Source organism: Hyla sarda, unplaced genomic scaffold (assembly GCF_029499605.1).
Source record: "Hyla sarda isolate aHylSar1 unplaced genomic scaffold, aHylSar1.hap1 scaffold_1599, whole genome shotgun sequence".
In the NCBI taxonomy this organism is placed as follows: Eukaryota; Metazoa; Chordata; class Amphibia; order Anura; family Hylidae; genus Hyla; species Hyla sarda.
Genome location: NW_026608235.1, coordinates 60,355 through 80,515, shown reverse-complemented (window position 1 = coordinate 80,515; position 20,161 = coordinate 60,355). Strand labels below are relative to the sequence as shown.

Below are 20,161 nucleotides of genomic sequence, written 5' to 3'. Positions count from 1 at the left end.
GGGTGCAGGCATGTCCTCTATGCTTACAGCTTCCCGTGGGTGTTGGTTTGATACCGTTTGGGGACAGCCAAGGAGGCATCTGCAGGCAACAAAGGTAGGTGTGTGCTTGTGTGTGTGTTTCCTATGCAGATCCTAAGCCCAGTGTCACATGCAAGTAGGAGGAGTAAGAAGGGTTCCTGGCAAATCCGGGTTATGGATTGCATTTAAAAAGGCCCCGTGGGAGTGCAATGGGCCCCTGTCTTGCTGCTTAGCAATAATGGTATGGGTTTAGGTTCTGCTGTGTGTACTGGTGGTTGACTGCCCCCCAGCCCAGAGTGTGCATGGAAAATTGTCTGGCAGCCTCCCTGACAGCAAGCAGTGATAGTGCCCATGAAGGGGACCTTGTTGGGCCCGCCCCTTTCACGGTTATCGCTTCTCGGCCTTTTGGCTAAGATCAAGTGTAGTATCTGTTCTTATCAGTTTAATATCTGATACGTCCCCTATCTGGGGACCATATATTAAATGGATTTTTGAGAACGGGGGCCGATTTCGAAGCTTGCTTCCGTCGCCCTATGCATTGACCCGATATGGCAGTATCTTCGGGTACAGTGCACCACCCCCTTACAGGGTTAAAAAGAAAGATTCCTACTTTCATTGCTACCTGCTTGCTGGCTAGCCAGCTAGCCAGCCCTGTGGGCCTTGCTGCTGCTGCTGCTGCTGCTGCTGCAGCCAAAAAACAAAAGGTGGTGCTGCTGCTGCTTCTGCTGCTTCTGCTTGTGTCTGGCCGCTGTTGGAGCGTCCAGGCACAGGACTTCTGCTGCTGCTGACTAAATGGCCTCCTTAATTGGATCATTTGAGTAGCCAGCACACCTGTGCAGGTAGGGCATGACATGATAGGCAGCTGCCTTGATAGCGGGTGGGTGCTGAATGTTCCTAATTGACAAAATAAGATTAATGCTTATGAAGAAATATAAAATCTCATCCCTTCCCCAATATCGCGCCACACCCCTACCCCTTAATTCCCTGGTTGAACTTGATGGACATATGTCTTTTTTCGACCGTACTAACTATGTAACTATGTAACATAACATGGGGGGGTCTCCTGGCTGTTCACACAGGTGTGTCATTGCTGTACATTGACCATGCATTGCTTCTGTGGTATTGCAAAGGCAAAGACAAATGCTTCCAGCCATCCATTGCACTAATGGATTGGTCATCAGCTGGCTGTCTATGTCCCGCATCAATATAGACCAAAGTACAGAGGGTTAGGCTATGCTATTGTGCACCTACCTGATGCATCAGAAGGTGCGAGGCCCTTGCTAAATTCTGTGCACAGACTTTGAGATCTATGCTTTAGACTGTATCTAAACCTGCTCCAACATGGACTGACATTCTGGCCTACTTTCAGCCGATGCGACTTGTCTGTCGCTGAACAGTCGCTTTTTATGTATTCAGCACCTATGTATAATGTTGTAAAAATGCTCTAGAAGCTAAAGTCGCAGAAATGTCACACATATTTGGCCTGCAACTTTCTGTGCGACAAATTCAGACAGGAAAAATCAGTATAAATCCTTAGAAAATTATCCCCCAGTGTCTCCATCTGCTGGCGGTATTGAATAAGCATTGCTGCACTGATGGGGTATGCATTAGACGAAAAAAAAGAAGAAAAAGAAGAATAATACGCCCAGAAAAGAGGCGAAAAGGAGAAAAACGTAAAAAAACGTGAAAAAAAAGTAAGAGGAAGAGAAGGGAAAAAAAGGTGGAAATGGGTTTAAAAGTGATTTCGGCGGAGAAATATATATATATATATATATATATATATATATATATATATATATATACGCGCACACACACACATATATATAAATGTATTCTCCGTTGAGATATTGCAGCCGCTGCTGTGTCCAGGCCCAGGAGCCTTAGCACTGTGCTGTGATGTCACTCAATACCACTGACATCACTAGGTGTAAACAACATCTCTCCTTTGCTGTGTATGTGACTATGGAGCTGTTTGGTGATGTCGTCTATTATGGCCTTCATAGAAGCAACAGGAGATTGTTGCATCCATCTAGAACCCTCAGAACTACAGTGCTATGATGTCACTCACTTCCACAGGCCTTGCAGAGTGTAAACAACAACAACCCAGCTTTGTCGTGTATGTAACCATAGGGATTGTGATGTCACCTAGAACCTTCACAGCAGCGACAGCTTTATGAGGAGCATCAGCACTGCTCTGCCTGAGCAGAACCATCACCGCCATAGGTTGTCAAATAACCCGGATTTAACCCACACAGGTAAGTCCAATGGGGTGCAGGCATGTCCTCTATGCTTACAGCTTCCCGTGGGTGTTGGTTTGATACCGTTTGGGGACAGCCAAGGAGGCATCTGCAGGCAACAAAGGTAGGTGTGTGCTTGTGTGTGTGTTTCCTATGCAGATCCTAAGCCCAGTGTCACATGCAAGTAGGAGGAGTAAGAAGGGTTCCTGGCAAATCCGGGTTATGGATTGCATTTAAAAAGGCCCCGTGGGAGTGCAATGGGCCCCTGTCTTGCTGCTTAGCAATAATGGTATGGGTTTAGGTTCTGCTGTGTGTACTGGTGGTTGACTGCCCCCCAGCCCAGAGTGTGCATGGAAAATTGTCTGGCAGCCTCCCTGACAGCAAGCAGTGATAGTGCCCATGAAGGGGACCTTGTTGGGCCCGCCCCTTTCACGGTTATCGCTTCTCGGCCTTTTGGCTAAGATCAAGTGTAGTATCTGTTCTTATCAGTTTAATATCTGATACGTCCCCTATCTGGGGACCATATATTAAATGGATTTTTGAGAACGGGGGCCGATTTCGAAGCTTGCTTCCGTCGCCCTATGCATTGACCCGATATGGCAGTATCTTCGGGTACAGTGCACCACCCCCTTACAGGGTTAAAAAGAAAGATTCCTACTTTCATTGCTACCTGCTTGCTGGCTAGCCAGCTAGCCAGCCCTGTGGGCCTTGCTGCTGCTGCTGCTGCTGCTGCAGCCAAAAAACAAAAGGTGGTGCTGCTGCTGCTTCTGCTGCTTCTGCTTGTGTCTGGCCGCTGTTGGAGCGTCCAGGCACAGGACTTCTGCTGCTGCTGACTAAATGGCCTCCTTAATTGGATCATTTGAGTAGCCAGCACACCTGTGCAGGTAGGGCATGACATGATAGGCAGCTGCCTTGATAGCGGGTGGGTGCTGAATGTTCCTAATTGACAAAATAAGATTAATGCTTATGAAGAAATATAAAATCTCATCCCTTCCCCAATATCGCGCCACACCCCTACCCCTTAATTCCCTGGTTGAACTTGATGGACATATGTCTTTTTTCGACCGTACTAACTATGTAACTATGTAACATAACATGGGGGGGTCTCCTGGCTGTTCACACAGGTGTGTCATTGCTGTACATTGACCATGCATTGCTTCTGTGGTATTGCAAAGGCAAAGACAAATGCTTCCAGCCATCCATTGCACTAATGGATTGGTCATCAGCTGGCTGTCTATGTCCCGCATCAATATAGACCAAAGTACAGAGGGTTAGGCTATGCTATAGTGCACCTACCTGATGCATCAGAAGGTGCGAGGCCCTTGCTAAATTCTGTGCACAGACTTTGAGATCTATGCTTTAGACTGTATCTAAACCTGCTCCAACATGGACTGACATTCTGGCCTACTTTCAGCCGATGCGACTTGTCTGTCGCTGAACAGTCGCTTTTTATGTATTCAGCACCTATGTATAATGTTGTAAAAATGCTCTAGAAGCTAAAGTCGCAGAAATGTCACACATATTTGGCCTGCAACTTTCTGTGCGACAAATTCAGACAGGAAAAATCAGTATAAATCCTTAGAAAATTATCCCCCAGTGTCTCCATCTGCTGGCGGTATTGAATAAGCATTGCTGCACTGATGGGGTATGCATTAGACGAAAAAAAAGAAGAAAAAGAAGAATAATACGCCCAGAAAAGAGGCGAAAAGGAGAAAAACGTAAAAAAACGTGAAAAAAAAGTAAGAGGAAGAGAAGGGAAAAAAAGGTGGAAATGGGTTTAAAAGTGATTTCGGCGGAGAAATATATATATATATATATATATATATATATATATATATATATATATACGCGCACACACACACATATATATAAACGTATTCTCCGTTGAGATATTGCAGCCGCTGCTGTGTCCAGGCCCAGGAGCCTTAGCACTGTGCTGTGATGTCACTCAATACCACTGACATCACTAGGTGTAAACAACATCTCTCCTTTGCTGTGTATGTGACTATGGAGCTGTTTGGTGATGTCGTCTATTATGGCCTTCATAGAAGCAACAGGAGATTGTTGCATCCATCTAGAACCCTCAGAACTACAGTGCTATGATGTCACTCACTTCCACAGGCCTTGCAGAGTGTAAACAACAACAACCCAGCTTTGTCGTGTATGTAACCATAGGGATTGTGATGTCACCTAGAACCTTCACAGCAGCGACAGCTTTATGAGGAGCATCAGCACTGCTCTGCCTGAGCAGAACCATCACCGCCATAGGTTGTCAAATAACCCGGATTTAACCCACACAGGTAAGTCCAATGGGGTGCAGGCATGTCCTCTATGCTTACAGCTTCCCGTGGGTGTTGGTTTGATACCGTTTGGGGACAGCCAAGGAGGCATCTGCAGGCAACAAAGGTAGGTGTGTGCTTGTGTGTGTGTTTCCTATGCAGATCCTAAGCCCAGTGTCACATGCAAGTAGGAGGAGTAAGAAGGGTTCCTGGCAAATCCGGGTTATGGATTGCATTTAAAAAGGCCCCGTGGGAGTGCAATGGGCCCCTGTCTTGCTGCTTAGCAATAATGGTATGGGTTTAGGTTCTGCTGTGTGTACTGGTGGTTGACTGCCCCCCAGCCCAGAGTGTGCATGGAAAATTGTCTGGCAGCCTCCCTGACAGCAAGCAGTGATAGTGCCCATGAAGGGGACCTTGTTGGGCCCGCCCCTTTCACGGTTATCGCTTCTCGGCCTTTTGGCTAAGATCAAGTGTAGTATCTGTTCTTATCAGTTTAATATCTGATACGTCCCCTATCTGGGGACCATATATTAAATGGATTTTTGAGAACGGGGGCCGATTTCGAAGCTTGCTTCCGTCGCCCTATGCATTGACCCGATATGGCAGTATCTTCGGGTACAGTGCACCACCCCCTTACAGGGTTAAAAAGAAAGATTCCTACTTTCATTGCTACCTGCTTGCTGGCTAGCCAGCTAGCCAGCCCTGTGGGCCTTGCTGCTGCTGCTGCTGCTGCTGCAGCCAAAAAACAAAAGGTGGTGCTGCTGCTGCTTCTGCTGCTTCTGCTTGTGTCTGGCCGCTGTTGGAGCGTCCAGGCACAGGACTTCTGCTGCTGCTGACTAAATGGCCTCCTTAATTGGATCATTTGAGTAGCCAGCACACCTGTGCAGGTAGGGCATGACATGATAGGCAGCTGCCTTGATAGCGGGTGGGTGCTGAATGTTCCTAATTGACAAAATAAGATTAATGCTTATGAAGAAATATAAAATCTCATCCCTTCCCCAATATCGCGCCACACCCCTACCCCTTAATTCCCTGGTTGAACTTGATGGACATATGTCTTTTTTCGACCGTACTAACTATGTAACTATGTAACATAACATGGGGGGGTCTCCTGGCTGTTCACACAGGTGTGTCATTGCTGTACATTGACCATGCATTGCTTCTGTGGTATTGCAAAGGCAAAGACAAATGCTTCCAGCCATCCATTGCACTAATGGATTGGTCATCAGCTGGCTGTCTATGTCCCGCATCAATATAGACCAAAGTACAGAGGGTTAGGCTATGCTATAGTGCACCTACCTGATGCATCAGAAGGTGCGAGGCCCTTGCTAAATTCTGTGCACAGACTTTGAGATCTATGCTTTAGACTGTATCTAAACCTGCTCCAACATGGACTGACATTCTGGCCTACTTTCAGCCGATGCGACTTGTCTGTCGCTGAACAGTCGCTTTTTATGTATTCAGCACCTATGTATAATGTTGTAAAAATGCTCTAGAAGCTAAAGTCGCAGAAATATCACACATATTTGGCCTGCAACTTTCTGTGCGACAAATTCAGACAGGAAAAATCAGTATAAATCCTTAGAAAATTATCCCCCAGTGTCTCCATCTGCTGGCGGTATTGAATAAGCATTGCTGCACTGATGGGGTATGCATTAGACGAAAAAAAAGAAGAAAAAGAAGAATAATACGCCCAGAAAAGAGGCGAAAAGGAGAAAAACGTAAAAAAACGTGAAAAAAAAGTAAGAGGAAGAGAAGGGAAAAAAAGGTGGAAATGGGTTTAAAAGTGATTTCGGCGGAGAAATATATATATATATATATATATATATATATATATATATATATATATATATACGCGCACACACACACATATATATAAACGTATTCTCCGTTGAGATATTGCAGCCGCTGCTGTGTCCAGGCCCAGGAGCCTTAGCACTGTGCTGTGATGTCACTCAATACCACTGACATCACTAGGTGTAAACAACATCTCTCCTTTGCTGTGTATGTGACTATGGAGCTGTTTGGTGATGTCGTCTATTATGGCCTTCATAGAAGCAACAGGAGATTGTTGCATCCATCTAGAACCCTCAGAACTACAGTGCTATGATGTCACTCACTTCCACAGGCCTTGCAGAGTGTAAACAACAACAACCCAGCTTTGTCGTGTATGTAACCATAGGGATTGTGATGTCACCTAGAACCTTCACAGCAGCGACAGCTTTATGAGGAGCATCAGCACTGCTCTGCCTGAGCAGAACCATCACCGCCATAGGTTGTCAAATAACCCGGATTTAACCCACACAGGTAAGTCCAATGGGGTGCAGGCATGTCCTCTATGCTTACAGCTTCCCGTGGGTGTTGGTTTGATACCGTTTGGGGACAGCCAAGGAGGCATCTGCAGGCAACAAAGGTAGGTGTGTGCTTGTGTGTGTGTTTCCTATGCAGATCCTAAGCCCAGTGTCACATGCAAGTAGGAGGAGTAAGAAGGGTTCCTGGCAAATCCGGGTTATGGATTGCATTTAAAAAGGCCCCGTGGGAGTGCAATGGGCCCCTGTCTTGCTGCTTAGCAATAATGGTATGGGTTTAGGTTCTGCTGTGTGTACTGGTGGTTGACTGCCCCCCAGCCCAGAGTGTGCATGGAAAATTGTCTGGCAGCCTCCCTGACAGCAAGCAGTGATAGTGCCCATGAAGGGGACCTTGTTGGGCCCGCCCCTTTCACGGTTATCGCTTCTCGGCCTTTTGGCTAAGATCAAGTGTAGTATCTGTTCTTATCAGTTTAATATCTGATACGTCCCCTATCTGGGGACCATATATTAAATGGATTTTTGAGAACGGGGGCCGATTTCGAAGCTTGCTTCCGTCGCCCTATGCATTGACCCGATATGGCAGTATCTTCGGGTACAGTGCACCACCCCCTTACAGGGTTAAAAAGAAAGATTCCTACTTTCATTGCTACCTGCTTGCTGGCTAGCCAGCTAGCCAGCCCTGTGGGCCTTGCTGCTGCTGCTGCTGCTGCTGCAGCCAAAAAACAAAAGGTGGTGCTGCTGCTGCTTCTGCTGCTTCTGCTTGTGTCTGGCCGCTGTTGGAGCGTCCAGGCACAGGACTTCTGCTGCTGCTGACTAAATGGCCTCCTTAATTGGATCATTTGAGTAGCCAGCACACCTGTGCAGGTAGGGCATGACATGATAGGCAGCTGCCTTGATAGCGGGTGGGTGCTGAATGTTCCTAATTGACAAAATAAGATTAATGCTTATGAAGAAATATAAAATCTCATCCCTTCCCCAATATCGCGCCACACCCCTACCCCTTAATTCCCTGGTTGAACTTGATGGACATATGTCTTTTTTCGACCGTACTAACTATGTAACTATGTAACATAACATGGGGGGGTCTCCTGGCTGTTCACACAGGTGTGTCATTGCTGTACATTGACCATGCATTGCTTCTGTGGTATTGCAAAGGCAAAGACAAATGCTTCCAGCCATCCATTGCACTAATGGATTGGTCATCAGCTGGCTGTCTATGTCCCGCATCAATATAGACCAAAGTACAGAGGGTTAGGCTATGCTATAGTGCACCTACCTGATGCATCAGAAGGTGCGAGGCCCTTGCTAAATTCTGTGCACAGACTTTGAGATCTATGCTTTAGACTGTATCTAAACCTGCTCCAACATGGACTGACATTCTGGCCTACTTTCAGCCGATGCGACTTGTCTGTCGCTGAACAGTCGCTTTTTATGTATTCAGCACCTATGTATAATGTTGTAAAAATGCTCTAGAAGCTAAAGTCGCAGAAATGTCACACATATTTGGCCTGCAACTTTCTGTGCGACAAATTCAGACAGGAAAAATCAGTATAAATCCTTAGAAAATTATCCCCCAGTGTCTCCATCTGCTGGCGGTATTGAATAAGCATTGCTGCACTGATGGGGTATGCATTAGACGAAAAAAAAGAAGAAAAAGAAGAATAATACGCCCAGAAAAGAGGCGAAAAGGAGAAAAACGTAAAAAAACGTGAAAAAAAAGTAAGAGGAAGAGAAGGGAAAAAAAGGTGGAAATGGGTTTAAAAGTGATTTCGGCGGAGAAATATATATATATATATATATATATATATATATATATATATATATATACGCGCACACACACACATATATATAAACGTATTCTCCGTTGAGATATTGCAGCCGCTGCTGTGTCCAGGCCCAGGAGCCTTAGCACTGTGCTGTGATGTCACTCAATACCACTGACATCACTAGGTGTAAACAACATCTCTCCTTTGCTGTGTATGTGACTATGGAGCTGTTTGGTGATGTCGTCTATTATGGCCTTCATAGAAGCAACAGGAGATTGTTGCATCCATCTAGAACCCTCAGAACTACAGTGCTATGATGTCACTCACTTCCACAGGCCTTGCAGAGTGTAAACAACAACAACCCAGCTTTGTCGTGTATGTAACCATAGGGATTGTGATGTCACCTAGAACCTTCACAGCAGCGACAGCTTTATGAGGAGCATCAGCACTGCTCTGCCTGAGCAGAACCATCACCGCCATAGGTTGTCAAATAACCCGGATTTAACCCACACAGGTAAGTCCAATGGGGTGCAGGCATGTCCTCTATGCTTACAGCTTCCCGTGGGTGTTGGTTTGATACCGTTTGGGGACAGCCAAGGAGGCATCTGCAGGCAACAAAGGTAGGTGTGTGCTTGTGTGTGTGTTTCCTATGCAGATCCTAAGCCCAGTGTCACATGCAAGTAGGAGGAGTAAGAAGGGTTCCTGGCAAATCCGGGTTATGGATTGCATTTAAAAAGGCCCCGTGGGAGTGCAATGGGCCCCTGTCTTGCTGCTTAGCAATAATGGTATGGGTTTAGGTTCTGCTGTGTGTACTGGTGGTTGACTGCCCCCCAGCCCAGAGTGTGCATGGAAAATTGTCTGGCAGCCTCCCTGACAGCAAGCAGTGATAGTGCCCATGAAGGGGACCTTGTTGGGCCCGCCCCTTTCACGGTTATCGCTTCTCGGCCTTTTGGCTAAGATCAAGTGTAGTATCTGTTCTTATCAGTTTAATATCTGATACGTCCCCTATCTGGGGACCATATATTAAATGGATTTTTGAGAACGGGGGCCGATTTCGAAGCTTGCTTCCGTCGCCCTATGCATTGACCCGATATGGCAGTATCTTCGGGTACAGTGCACCACCCCCTTACAGGGTTAAAAAGAAAGATTCCTACTTTCATTGCTACCTGCTTGCTGGCTAGCCAGCTAGCCAGCCCTGTGGGCCTTGCTGCTGCTGCTGCTGCTGCTGCAGCCAAAAAACAAAAGGTGGTGCTGCTGCTGCTTCTGCTGCTTCTGCTTGTGTCTGGCCGCTGTTGGAGCGTCCAGGCACAGGACTTCTGCTGCTGCTGACTAAATGGCCTCCTTAATTGGATCATTTGAGTAGCCAGCACACCTGTGCAGGTAGGGCATGACATGATAGGCAGCTGCCTTGATAGCGGGTGGGTGCTGAATGTTCCTAATTGACAAAATAAGATTAATGCTTATGAAGAAATATAAAATCTCATCCCTTCCCCAATATCGCGCCACACCCCTACCCCTTAATTCCCTGGTTGAACTTGATGGACATATGTCTTTTTTCGACCGTACTAACTATGTAACTATGTAACATAACATGGGGGGGTCTCCTGGCTGTTCACACAGGTGTGTCATTGCTGTACATTGACCATGCATTGCTTCTGTGGTATTGCAAAGGCAAAGACAAATGCTTCCAGCCATCCATTGCACTAATGGATTGGTCATCAGCTGGCTGTCTATGTCCCGCATCAATATAGACCAAAGTACAGAGGGTTAGGCTATGCTATAGTGCACCTACCTGATGCATCAGAAGGTGCGAGGCCCTTGCTAAATTCTGTGCACAGACTTTGAGATCTATGCTTTAGACTGTATCTAAACCTGCTCCAACATGGACTGACATTCTGGCCTACTTTCAGCCGATGCGACTTGTCTGTCGCTGAACAGTCGCTTTTTATGTATTCAGCACCTATGTATAATGTTGTAAAAATGCTCTAGAAGCTAAAGTCGCAGAAATGTCACACATATTTGGCCTGCAACTTTCTGTGCGACAAATTCAGACAGGAAAAATCAGTATAAATCCTTAGAAAATTATCCCCCAGTGTCTCCATCTGCTGGCGGTATTGAATAAGCATTGCTGCACTGATGGGGTATGCATTAGACGAAAAAAAAGAAGAAAAAGAAGAATAATACGCCCAGAAAAGAGGCGAAAAGGAGAAAAACGTAAAAAAACGTGAAAAAAAAGTAAGAGGAAGAGAAGGGAAAAAAAGGTGGAAATGGGTTTAAAAGTGATTTCGGCGGAGAAATATATATATATATATATATATATATATATATATATATATATATATATACGCGCACACACACACATATATATAAACGTATTCTCCGTTGAGATATTGCAGCCGCTGCTGTGTCCAGGCCCAGGAGCCTTAGCACTGTGCTGTGATGTCACTCAATACCACTGACATCACTAGGTGTAAACAACATCTCTCCTTTGCTGTGTATGTGACTATGGAGCTGTTTGGTGATGTCGTCTATTATGGCCTTCATAGAAGCAACAGGAGATTGTTGCATCCATCTAGAACCCTCAGAACTACAGTGCTATGATGTCACTCACTTCCACAGGCCTTGCAGAGTGTAAACAACAACAACCCAGCTTTGTCGTGTATGTAACCATAGGGATTGTGATGTCACCTAGAACCTTCACAGCAGCGACAGCTTTATGAGGAGCATCAGCACTGCTCTGCCTGAGCAGAACCATCACCGCCATAGGTTGTCAAATAACCCGGATTTAACCCACACAGGTAAGTCCAATGGGGTGCAGGCATGTCCTCTATGCTTACAGCTTCCCGTGGGTGTTGGTTTGATACCGTTTGGGGACAGCCAAGGAGGCATCTGCAGGCAACAAAGGTAGGTGTGTGCTTGTGTGTGTGTTTCCTATGCAGATCCTAAGCCCAGTGTCACATGCAAGTAGGAGGAGTAAGAAGGGTTCCTGGCAAATCCGGGTTATGGATTGCATTTAAAAAGGCCCCGTGGGAGTGCAATGGGCCCCTGTCTTGCTGCTTAGCAATAATGGTATGGGTTTAGGTTCTGCTGTGTGTACTGGTGGTTGACTGCCCCCCAGCCCAGAGTGTGCATGGAAAATTGTCTGGCAGCCTCCCTGACAGCAAGCAGTGATAGTGCCCATGAAGGGGACCTTGTTGGGCCCGCCCCTTTCACGGTTATCGCTTCTCGGCCTTTTGGCTAAGATCAAGTGTAGTATCTGTTCTTATCAGTTTAATATCTGATACGTCCCCTATCTGGGGACCATATATTAAATGGATTTTTGAGAACGGGGGCCGATTTCGAAGCTTGCTTCCGTCGCCCTATGCATTGACCCGATATGGCAGTATCTTCGGGTACAGTGCACCACCCCCTTACAGGGTTAAAAAGAAAGATTCCTACTTTCATTGCTACCTGCTTGCTGGCTAGCCAGCTAGCCAGCCCTGTGGGCCTTGCTGCTGCTGCTGCTGCTGCTGCTGCAGCCAAAAAACAAAAGGTGGTGCTGCTGCTGCTTCTGCTGCTTCTGCTTGTGTCTGGCCGCTGTTGGAGCGTCCAGGCACAGGACTTCTGCTGCTGCTGACTAAATGGCCTCCTTAATTGGATCATTTGAGTAGCCAGCACACCTGTGCAGGTAGGGCATGACATGATAGGCAGCTGCCTTGATAGCGGGTGGGTGCTGAATGTTCCTAATTGACAAAATAAGATTAATGCTTATGAAGAAATATAAAATCTCATCCCTTCCCCAATATCGCGCCACACCCCTACCCCTTAATTCCCTGGTTGAACTTGATGGACATATGTCTTTTTTCGACCGTACTAACTATGTAACTATGTAACATAACATGGGGGGGTCTCCTGGCTGTTCACACAGGTGTGTCATTGCTGTACATTGACCATGCATTGCTTCTGTGGTATTGCAAAGGCAAAGACAAATGCTTCCAGCCATCCATTGCACTAATGGATTGGTCATCAGCTGGCTGTCTATGTCCCGCATCAATATAGACCAAAGTACAGAGGGTTAGGCTATGCTATAGTGCACCTACCTGATGCATCAGAAGGTGCGAGGCCCTTGCTAAATTCTGTGCACAGACTTTGAGATCTATGCTTTAGACTGTATCTAAACCTGCTCCAACATGGACTGACATTCTGGCCTACTTTCAGCCGATGCGACTTGTCTGTCGCTGAACAGTCGCTTTTTATGTATTCAGCACCTATGTATAATGTTGTAAAAATGCTCTAGAAGCTAAAGTCGCAGAAATGTCACACATATTTGGCCTGCAACTTTCTGTGCGACAAATTCAGACAGGAAAAATCAGTATAAATCCTTAGAAAATTATCCCCCAGTGTCTCCATCTGCTGGCGGTATTGAATAAGCATTGCTGCACTGATGGGGTATGCATTAGACGAAAAAAAAGAAGAAAAAGAAGAATAATACGCCCAGAAAAGAGGCGAAAAGGAGAAAAACGTAAAAAAACGTGAAAAAAAAGTAAGAGGAAGAGAAGGGAAAAAAAGGTGGAAATGGGTTTAAAAGTGATTTCGGCGGAGAAATATATATATATATATATATATATATATATATATATATATATACGCGCACACACACACATATATATAAACGTATTCTCCGTTGAGATATTGCAGCCGCTGCTGTGTCCAGGCCCAGGAGCCTTAGCACTGTGCTGTGATGTCACTCAATACCACTGACATCACTAGGTGTAAACAACATCTCTCCTTTGCTGTGTATGTGACTATGGAGCTGTTTGGTGATGTCGTCTATTATGGCCTTCATAGAAGCAACAGGAGATTGTTGCATCCATCTAGAACCCTCAGAACTACAGTGCTATGATGTCACTCACTTCCACAGGCCTTGCAGAGTGTAAACAACAACAACCCAGCTTTGTCGTGTATGTAACCATAGGGATTGTGATGTCACCTAGAACCTTCACAGCAGCGACAGCTTTATGAGGAGCATCAGCACTGCTCTGCCTGAGCAGAACCATCACCGCCATAGGTTGTCAAATAACCCGGATTTAACCCACACAGGTAAGTCCAATGGGGTGCAGGCATGTCCTCTATGCTTACAGCTTCCCGTGGGTGTTGGTTTGATACCGTTTGGGGACAGCCAAGGAGGCATCTGCAGGCAACAAAGGTAGGTGTGTGCTTGTGTGTGTGTTTCCTATGCAGATCCTAAGCCCAGTGTCACATGCAAGTAGGAGGAGTAAGAAGGGTTCCTGGCAAATCCGGGTTATGGATTGCATTTAAAAAGGCCCCGTGGGAGTGCAATGGGCCCCTGTCTTGCTGCTTAGCAATAATGGTATGGGTTTAGGTTCTGCTGTGTGTACTGGTGGTTGACTGCCCCCCAGCCCAGAGTGTGCATGGAAAATTGTCTGGCAGCCTCCCTGACAGCAAGCAGTGATAGTGCCCATGAAGGGGACCTTGTTGGGCCCGCCCCTTTCACGGTTATCGCTTCTCGGCCTTTTGGCTAAGATCAAGTGTAGTAATACAGGAGATCTGGTCAGAAGGTACTCGGGTACCCCTCTCCTCGGCCTTGTGGGATCGCCCAGGTTTATTGCCTGGGCTTCACCCACTTGTTGCTATTGGGGAGAGGGCTTAGTCCCAGGGTAACGGGTTGCGATCGCCTCTCAAAGCCTTCGGGTGGAGAGAGGTTTGAGCGAATTGGCTGGTTGGTTGGAGCGGAGAGAACCAGACCAAAACACGAATGAACCATGGATGAAGATCTAGATCCTGGTTCGGTACCGGCTTATGCCCGGATTAAACACACTGTGCGGGTCATTCTCACAGGTGATGCGGCGGATGCACGTGGCATGAGGTTCGTGATAGAGGACGTGCTCGACAAGATTCTTAATGTTCGTAAGCGAGAGATTTTGGCCATCCAGGATTACCCTAAGCGGAGGATCTACGACTGCACTTTCATAGGGGAAGGCGTATTCTTAGATGCAGTAATGAAAATTCCAAAGCAAGATGATCCGAGGCTTAAGGGTATCCAAATTGTCGAGCACGTCCTAGATGAAACCAAGTTGATTGTCGTGAAGATGTACTCCCCTTTTGTAAATCAGAGAGAGATCGATGGGTTCCTGGCAGCCTACTTTAAAAAGGTGGAGTTCAGAGAAAAAATCATGAACGACTGTGGTGTCTGGACCTCAAAATGGCGATATCAAGTCACGTGCAACAAAGACCCCACCCTCCCAGGGGGGATACTATTACCGCCTGCTCGTTTTAAATTAAACAATGTGTGTGGCGACCTCTTTTTTGCGGGAATGCCAAACTTCTGCAGAAGGTGCCAACGTTATGGGCACATAAAGGAAAATTGTGAAAGTTCCTGTAAGAAATGTGGAAGCATGCAACATGAAACAGAAAAATGTGATAAGGGTTTGAGATGTAATTTTTGCCGTCACTTTGGTCACGTGTATGCTTTCTGTCCCCACAGACCAAAAAAAACCACAGAACAGCAAGGGCAACCCAAGAGAGACGTCCGGAGACCAGCCTGGGGAAAAGCCAGAGAGGAGGAGCACCCCCCACAAGAAGAGGTAAGCTGTGAGATGGAGACCACGGCCCCCCCAAAAGAACCCCAGGAGAAAGAGGCACAGGTGGAAAGGGGGACCCCAAATGAGAGGAGGCCGGGGAAGAGAAATGCGAGAGGGGATCGGGCAGATACCTCAGAGAAGGTGGAAGAGCGAGAGGTGCCCGATTCCACCCCGGAAGGTCCTCCTGCTCGGGGTCCCCCTGAGTGTGAAAACCCGGACGGAGTAGCAAAGGTGAAAAGACGAAGGGGCTCCAAAGGGCGTCCGGACTCGGAGGTGGTCCAGGAGGAGCAGATGGAAGTTCCTGTCGTGACGGGGGCTCCAAGTGAAGCTCCTCCACAGGTCCCAGCGGTGGATACCCCTCCTCCTCCCAGCCAGGAGGAGGTTTCAGGGGTGACCATCTCCGAGGTCCCGGAAACGGACCTAAGTACGCACCCGACCCCTATGGAGGGGCAAGAGGTGGACGCCGAAAAAGAGAATGGAGCCCAGAAGCTGTTCTTACCAATGTACTCCGTCTATACACCTGTGGTCTTGGAAGAGGGGGGCTGCTCGAGCGATGGTGGTTCCTCTCCGGCTTCCTCTATGTGTACGGTAGAGTCAGAGGTGGGGGGTAACGAGAGCTCCAGTGCGCAATCTGGTTTTTAGTTTGTTATCTGAGCCTCCCTTTTTTTTACATCTCCAATGGCTGAGTTGTCCGGATTGTCTATGAATGTAAGAAGTATAAGTTCACTAGCGAAACGGGTTGCCCTTTTTAACTACTTGTCTATTTTTGCTGCTTCTGTGGTTTTCCTGCAGGAGTGCGGCATCCCGCATAGTTTAAATTATGAAAAGTATAAAAAAGATTGGGTACACGGTCCATCAGTCTGGTCTGGATCTAACGAATCCAGATCAGCAGGGGTCGCCATACTTTTTAAAGGAAATGCTTTTATTGATTTTATTCATGAGATTTTACCAGGCAGAATTTTATTGGTTAAAGCTTTTATTGATGGCATTAAATGGCAGTTTTTAAATTTTTATGGTTCACCCAATAAAAATGATAGAGCACGGATGTTAGAGATTTTACCCCTTTTTATCAATGATTCTGAACCTCTTATTTTAGCAGGTGATTTTAATTGTATTTTAAGGGGGGAGCACCGTTTTACCAATTCAGTAAGTAGAAACTATGATAAAACATCTTCTATGTTAAAAAATATGATTATTGATTTTAGACTTACTGATGTTTTTAAGAAATGCAATAGTATTTTACCAGAAAGAGACGGTGTGACCTGGAGCAACGCAAACTGCAGCTCCAGGATCGATTTTATCTTCTGTTCTTATCAAGTACTGCCTTTTAAGTGTGATGTTTTAACCAATGTTTTTTCTGATCACAAACTTTTATCTTTTAAGGTGAAGAGTGATTTTAGAAAAAAGACTGGGAGGAATGCCTGGAAGATGAATGTATCCCTTTTAGAAGATCCGCAGGTTTTATCCGATTTTATCAACTTCTACAAGGACTGCAGACGGGTAAGAGATCCTAACACTCCCATCAGTATATGGTGGGAGAAAATGAAAATAAAAATAAAAGAGTTTTTTATTAGAGTAGGGATCTCTAGAGCTAAAGAGAAGCGTGAGTTTTACTCCCTTCTAAATACCCGTCTGCAAACCCTGTACAAATTCAGAGACAATGGTATAGAGGTTTATAGAGAAATTACTGACTTAAAAAAAGAAATAAAACAGTGCCTGGAGCAGAAGGGAAAAGAGATAATTTTCAGATCCAAAATAAAGCACCTTGAAGAGAACGAGACCTGCTCCAGGTACTTTTTTAAGAAAGTAACGGATAAAAAGGTTTTAATTGATAATATACAAGGAGAAAAAGATGTACAGGGTATTTTAAAAAGGGTACATTCATTTTATGCGGATCTTTTTAATACAAAAAATATTGATATTGATTTTATGAATGACTCATTGAAGGAGATTACCAATGTTTTAGACCCTGTGTCCCAGTCTCTTTTACAGAGGGAGATCTCGGAACAGGAGGTTTTAGAGACGATCAGGAGTTTTAAATCCGGTAAGGTGCCTGGTCCTGACGGTATACCCATTGAGTTTTATGTCATTTTTTATGGTGTTTTAAAAGATGACCTTTTTTCCCTTTTTACAGAAGTATTTAAAACAAAAGCCCTCCCAGGTTCATGGAGGAAGGGTGATGTCTCCCTGCTGTTCAAAAAGGGAGACCGGTCAGATCTAAAGAACTGGAGACCAATCACCCTCCTCAACTGTGACTACAAAGTGATGGCAAAACTGTGCGCAAATAGATTAAAAAGTGTAATAGAGAAAATAATCCATTCAAATCAGGTCTGTGGGGTGCCTGGGAGGAGCATATGGGAAAATCTTAACCTTTTAAAAGATGTGATTAGTGACACAAAGTCTAGAAACGGAAAACTAGCCATTTTATCCTTAGACTTCGAGAAGGCTTTTGACAGAGTGTCACATTTTTATCTTTTTAAGGTTTTAGAGAAAATGGGTATACCTGAAGGCTTTTTATTGTCTCTTAAGGCCTTTTATAAAAACTGCACAAGCAAGATTTTAGTTAACGGTTTTAAGACACAGGATGTGATTTTAAATTCCGGAGTGAAGCAGGGGTGTCCTTTGTCCCCACTACTTTTCATATGTGCGCTTGAGCCTCTACTATGCACCTTGAGGAGAGATAAGCAAATAAGAGGGGTCCCCCTGCCGGGAGGAGGGGGACTAGAGGCTAAAGTAGTGGGGTACATGGACGATGTGGCAGTGCTCGGAAGGGACACCCCATCGCTTCAAAAAGCCCTAAAGCAAGTTGAATTTTTTTGTTGTGCCTCCGGTTTTAAGGTAAATTTTAATAAAAGCAGTGTTTTAAATATAGGAGGACTGTTTTTAAGGGATTTACCCATTCCTGTGTCTGAGTCTGTGCAGATTTTAGGGGTCTCCTTCAGTGAGTCAAACAATGGTTTTAATAGCTGGGACTTGGTGGCTCAAAAAATAAACACAAAAATTTGTATGTGGAACATGAGAAAGCTAACGATGGAGGGGAAGGTTTTAGTTACAAAGATGGTGATTTTACCCATTTTATTGTATCTTGGCATGGTCTTTCCACCCCCCGAAATGATTTTAAATAAAATTATTAAAGCATGTTTTACCTTTTTATGGAGCTCCAAGAGTGAAAAATTGAGAAGAGAGATCGTCATGATGCCAAAAGGTATGGGTGGAAAGGACTTCCCCGACATCAGGGCGTTCCTTTTTACCAAGTTTTTTAGTATGTGTGTTAGCACACTTTTTAAGGATAGTTACTGGTCATATTTTATCCGTTTTAATACAGGTTTTTTTATGAGGAGGAATGGGTGGTTTAAAACTGTTTTAAGCTGTCCTTATGCTTTTAATCTTCCCCAACAATACAAGATTTTAGAGAAAATTTTCAACTTGTACAACTTTAACGGAAAAAGTATTAATGAAGTAACTAATAGCAAAAAAATGTTAAAATATGTTAAAGAAAGTGGTTTTATTGCCCCTGTGAATAATTTTAATGAAGAGAAATGCAGGAAAATATGGAAGATGGCAAATATGATTTATCTTTTTAATTCACAGAAAGATCTGGCCTGGAGCTGCATACACGAGTGTCTTCCATGCCGGGCATTCCAGCACCGAAGAAGGATGGCCAACACTGCAGTATGCCCGAGGGAGGGCTGCCAGGAACCCGAGACCGTGTACCACCTTTTCTGGACTTGTTTTTATGCAAAAAGGATATGGACTAAAATACTCCCTCTGGTGAAGAAGATAACAGAAATAAAGGACTTAAACTCTGCAGCTGTTTTTTATGGATGTCTGGAATGCCCAATACGGACTCAAGAGACAATGGCATGGAAGATCATAAACTGTGTTAAAGCAGCTCTATGGAATGCCAGAAACATTTTACTTTTTAAACATGAGATTTTATCTGTGAATGATGTTTTAGCTCTTTGTTTTAGTGATATGTACCAGTACTTTTTATTAGACAAGAAATATTATCCTTTATTAGCTAGAAAATGGTATTTTAATGAATGGAACGCCCTTTTGTAAAGCCACCAAGTGCCCATTTTAAGTGTATTATGATTGTATTTATGTGAACTTTTATTGTTATATGTGATTTTATTATCAAAATTTGTTTTTATTGAAAAAAAATTATATTTATAAATCGTAATGCACTTTGTAAAATGTTATGAATTCTAAATAAAAAGATACCCCTCAGGGGTAGCCAAGTTAAAAAAAAAAAAATCTGTTCTTATCAGTTTAATATCTGATACGTCCCCTATCTGGGGACCATATATTAAATGGATTTTTGAGAACGGGGGCCGATTTCGAAGCTTGCTTCCGTCGCCCTATGCATTGACCCGATATGGCAGTATCTTCGGGTACAGTGCACCACCCCCTTACAGGGTTAAAAAGAAAGATTCCTACTTTCATTGCTACCTGCTTGCTGGCTAGCCAGCTAGCCAGCCCTGTGGGCCTTGCTGCTGCTGCTGCTGCTGCTGCAGCCAAAAAACAAAAGGTGGTGCTGCTGCTGCTTCTGCTGCTTCTGCTTGTGTCTGGCCGCTGTTGGAGCGTCCAGGCACAGGACTTCTGCTGCTGCTGACTAAATGGCCTCCTTAATTGGATCATTTGAGTAGCCAGCACACCTGTGCAGGTAGGGCATGACATGATAGGCAGCTGCCTTGATAGCGGGTGGGTGCTGAATGTTCCTAATTGACAAAATAAGATTAATGCTTATGAAGAAATATAAAATCTCATCCCTTCCCCAATATCGCGCCACACCCCTACCCCTTAATTCCCTGGTTGAACTTGATGGACATATGTCTTTTTTCGACCGTACTAACTATGTAACTATGTAACATAACATGGGGGGGTCTCCTGGCTGTTCACACAGGTGTGTCATTGCTGTACATTGACCATGCATTGCTTCTGTGGTATTGCAAAGGCAAAGACAAATGC

General features: G+C 45.1%; 7 non-coding genes and 1 pseudogene across 7 annotated transcripts; all 8 read left to right on the top strand.

Moving 5' to 3' along the window:
• Nucleotides 1–407: 407 nt before the first annotated feature.
• Nucleotides 408–598, top strand: LOC130310842 (U2 spliceosomal RNA). The gene has a single exon (XR_008859317.1). It is a non-coding gene; the product is annotated as a U2 spliceosomal RNA (small nuclear RNA).
• Nucleotides 599–2,692: 2,094 nt separating this feature from the next.
• Nucleotides 2,693–2,883, top strand: LOC130310841 (U2 spliceosomal RNA). Its single transcript, XR_008859316.1, has one exon. It is a non-coding gene; the product is annotated as a U2 spliceosomal RNA (small nuclear RNA).
• Nucleotides 2,884–4,974: 2,091 nt separating this feature from the next.
• On the top strand, nucleotides 4,975–5,165 carry LOC130310840 (U2 spliceosomal RNA). Its single transcript, XR_008859315.1, has one exon. It is a non-coding gene; the product is annotated as a U2 spliceosomal RNA (small nuclear RNA).
• Nucleotides 5,166–7,260: 2,095 nt separating this feature from the next.
• On the top strand, nucleotides 7,261–7,451 carry LOC130310839 (U2 spliceosomal RNA). The gene has a single exon (XR_008859314.1). It is a non-coding gene; the product is annotated as a U2 spliceosomal RNA (small nuclear RNA).
• A 2,091-nt stretch (nucleotides 7,452–9,542) lies between these two features.
• LOC130310838 (U2 spliceosomal RNA) lies at nucleotides 9,543–9,733 on the top strand. The gene has a single exon (XR_008859313.1). It is a non-coding gene; the product is annotated as a U2 spliceosomal RNA (small nuclear RNA).
• A 2,093-nt stretch (nucleotides 9,734–11,826) lies between these two features.
• LOC130310837 (U2 spliceosomal RNA) lies at nucleotides 11,827–12,017 on the top strand. Its single transcript, XR_008859312.1, has one exon. It is a non-coding gene; the product is annotated as a U2 spliceosomal RNA (small nuclear RNA).
• Nucleotides 12,018–14,107: 2,090 nt separating this feature from the next.
• On the top strand, nucleotides 14,108–14,240 carry LOC130310844 (U2 spliceosomal RNA; annotated as a pseudogene).
• Nucleotides 14,241–19,410: 5,170 nt separating this feature from the next.
• Nucleotides 19,411–19,600, top strand: LOC130310843 (U2 spliceosomal RNA). Its single transcript, XR_008859318.1, has one exon. It is a non-coding gene; the product is annotated as a U2 spliceosomal RNA (small nuclear RNA).
• Nucleotides 19,601–20,161: the final 561 nt, after the last annotated feature.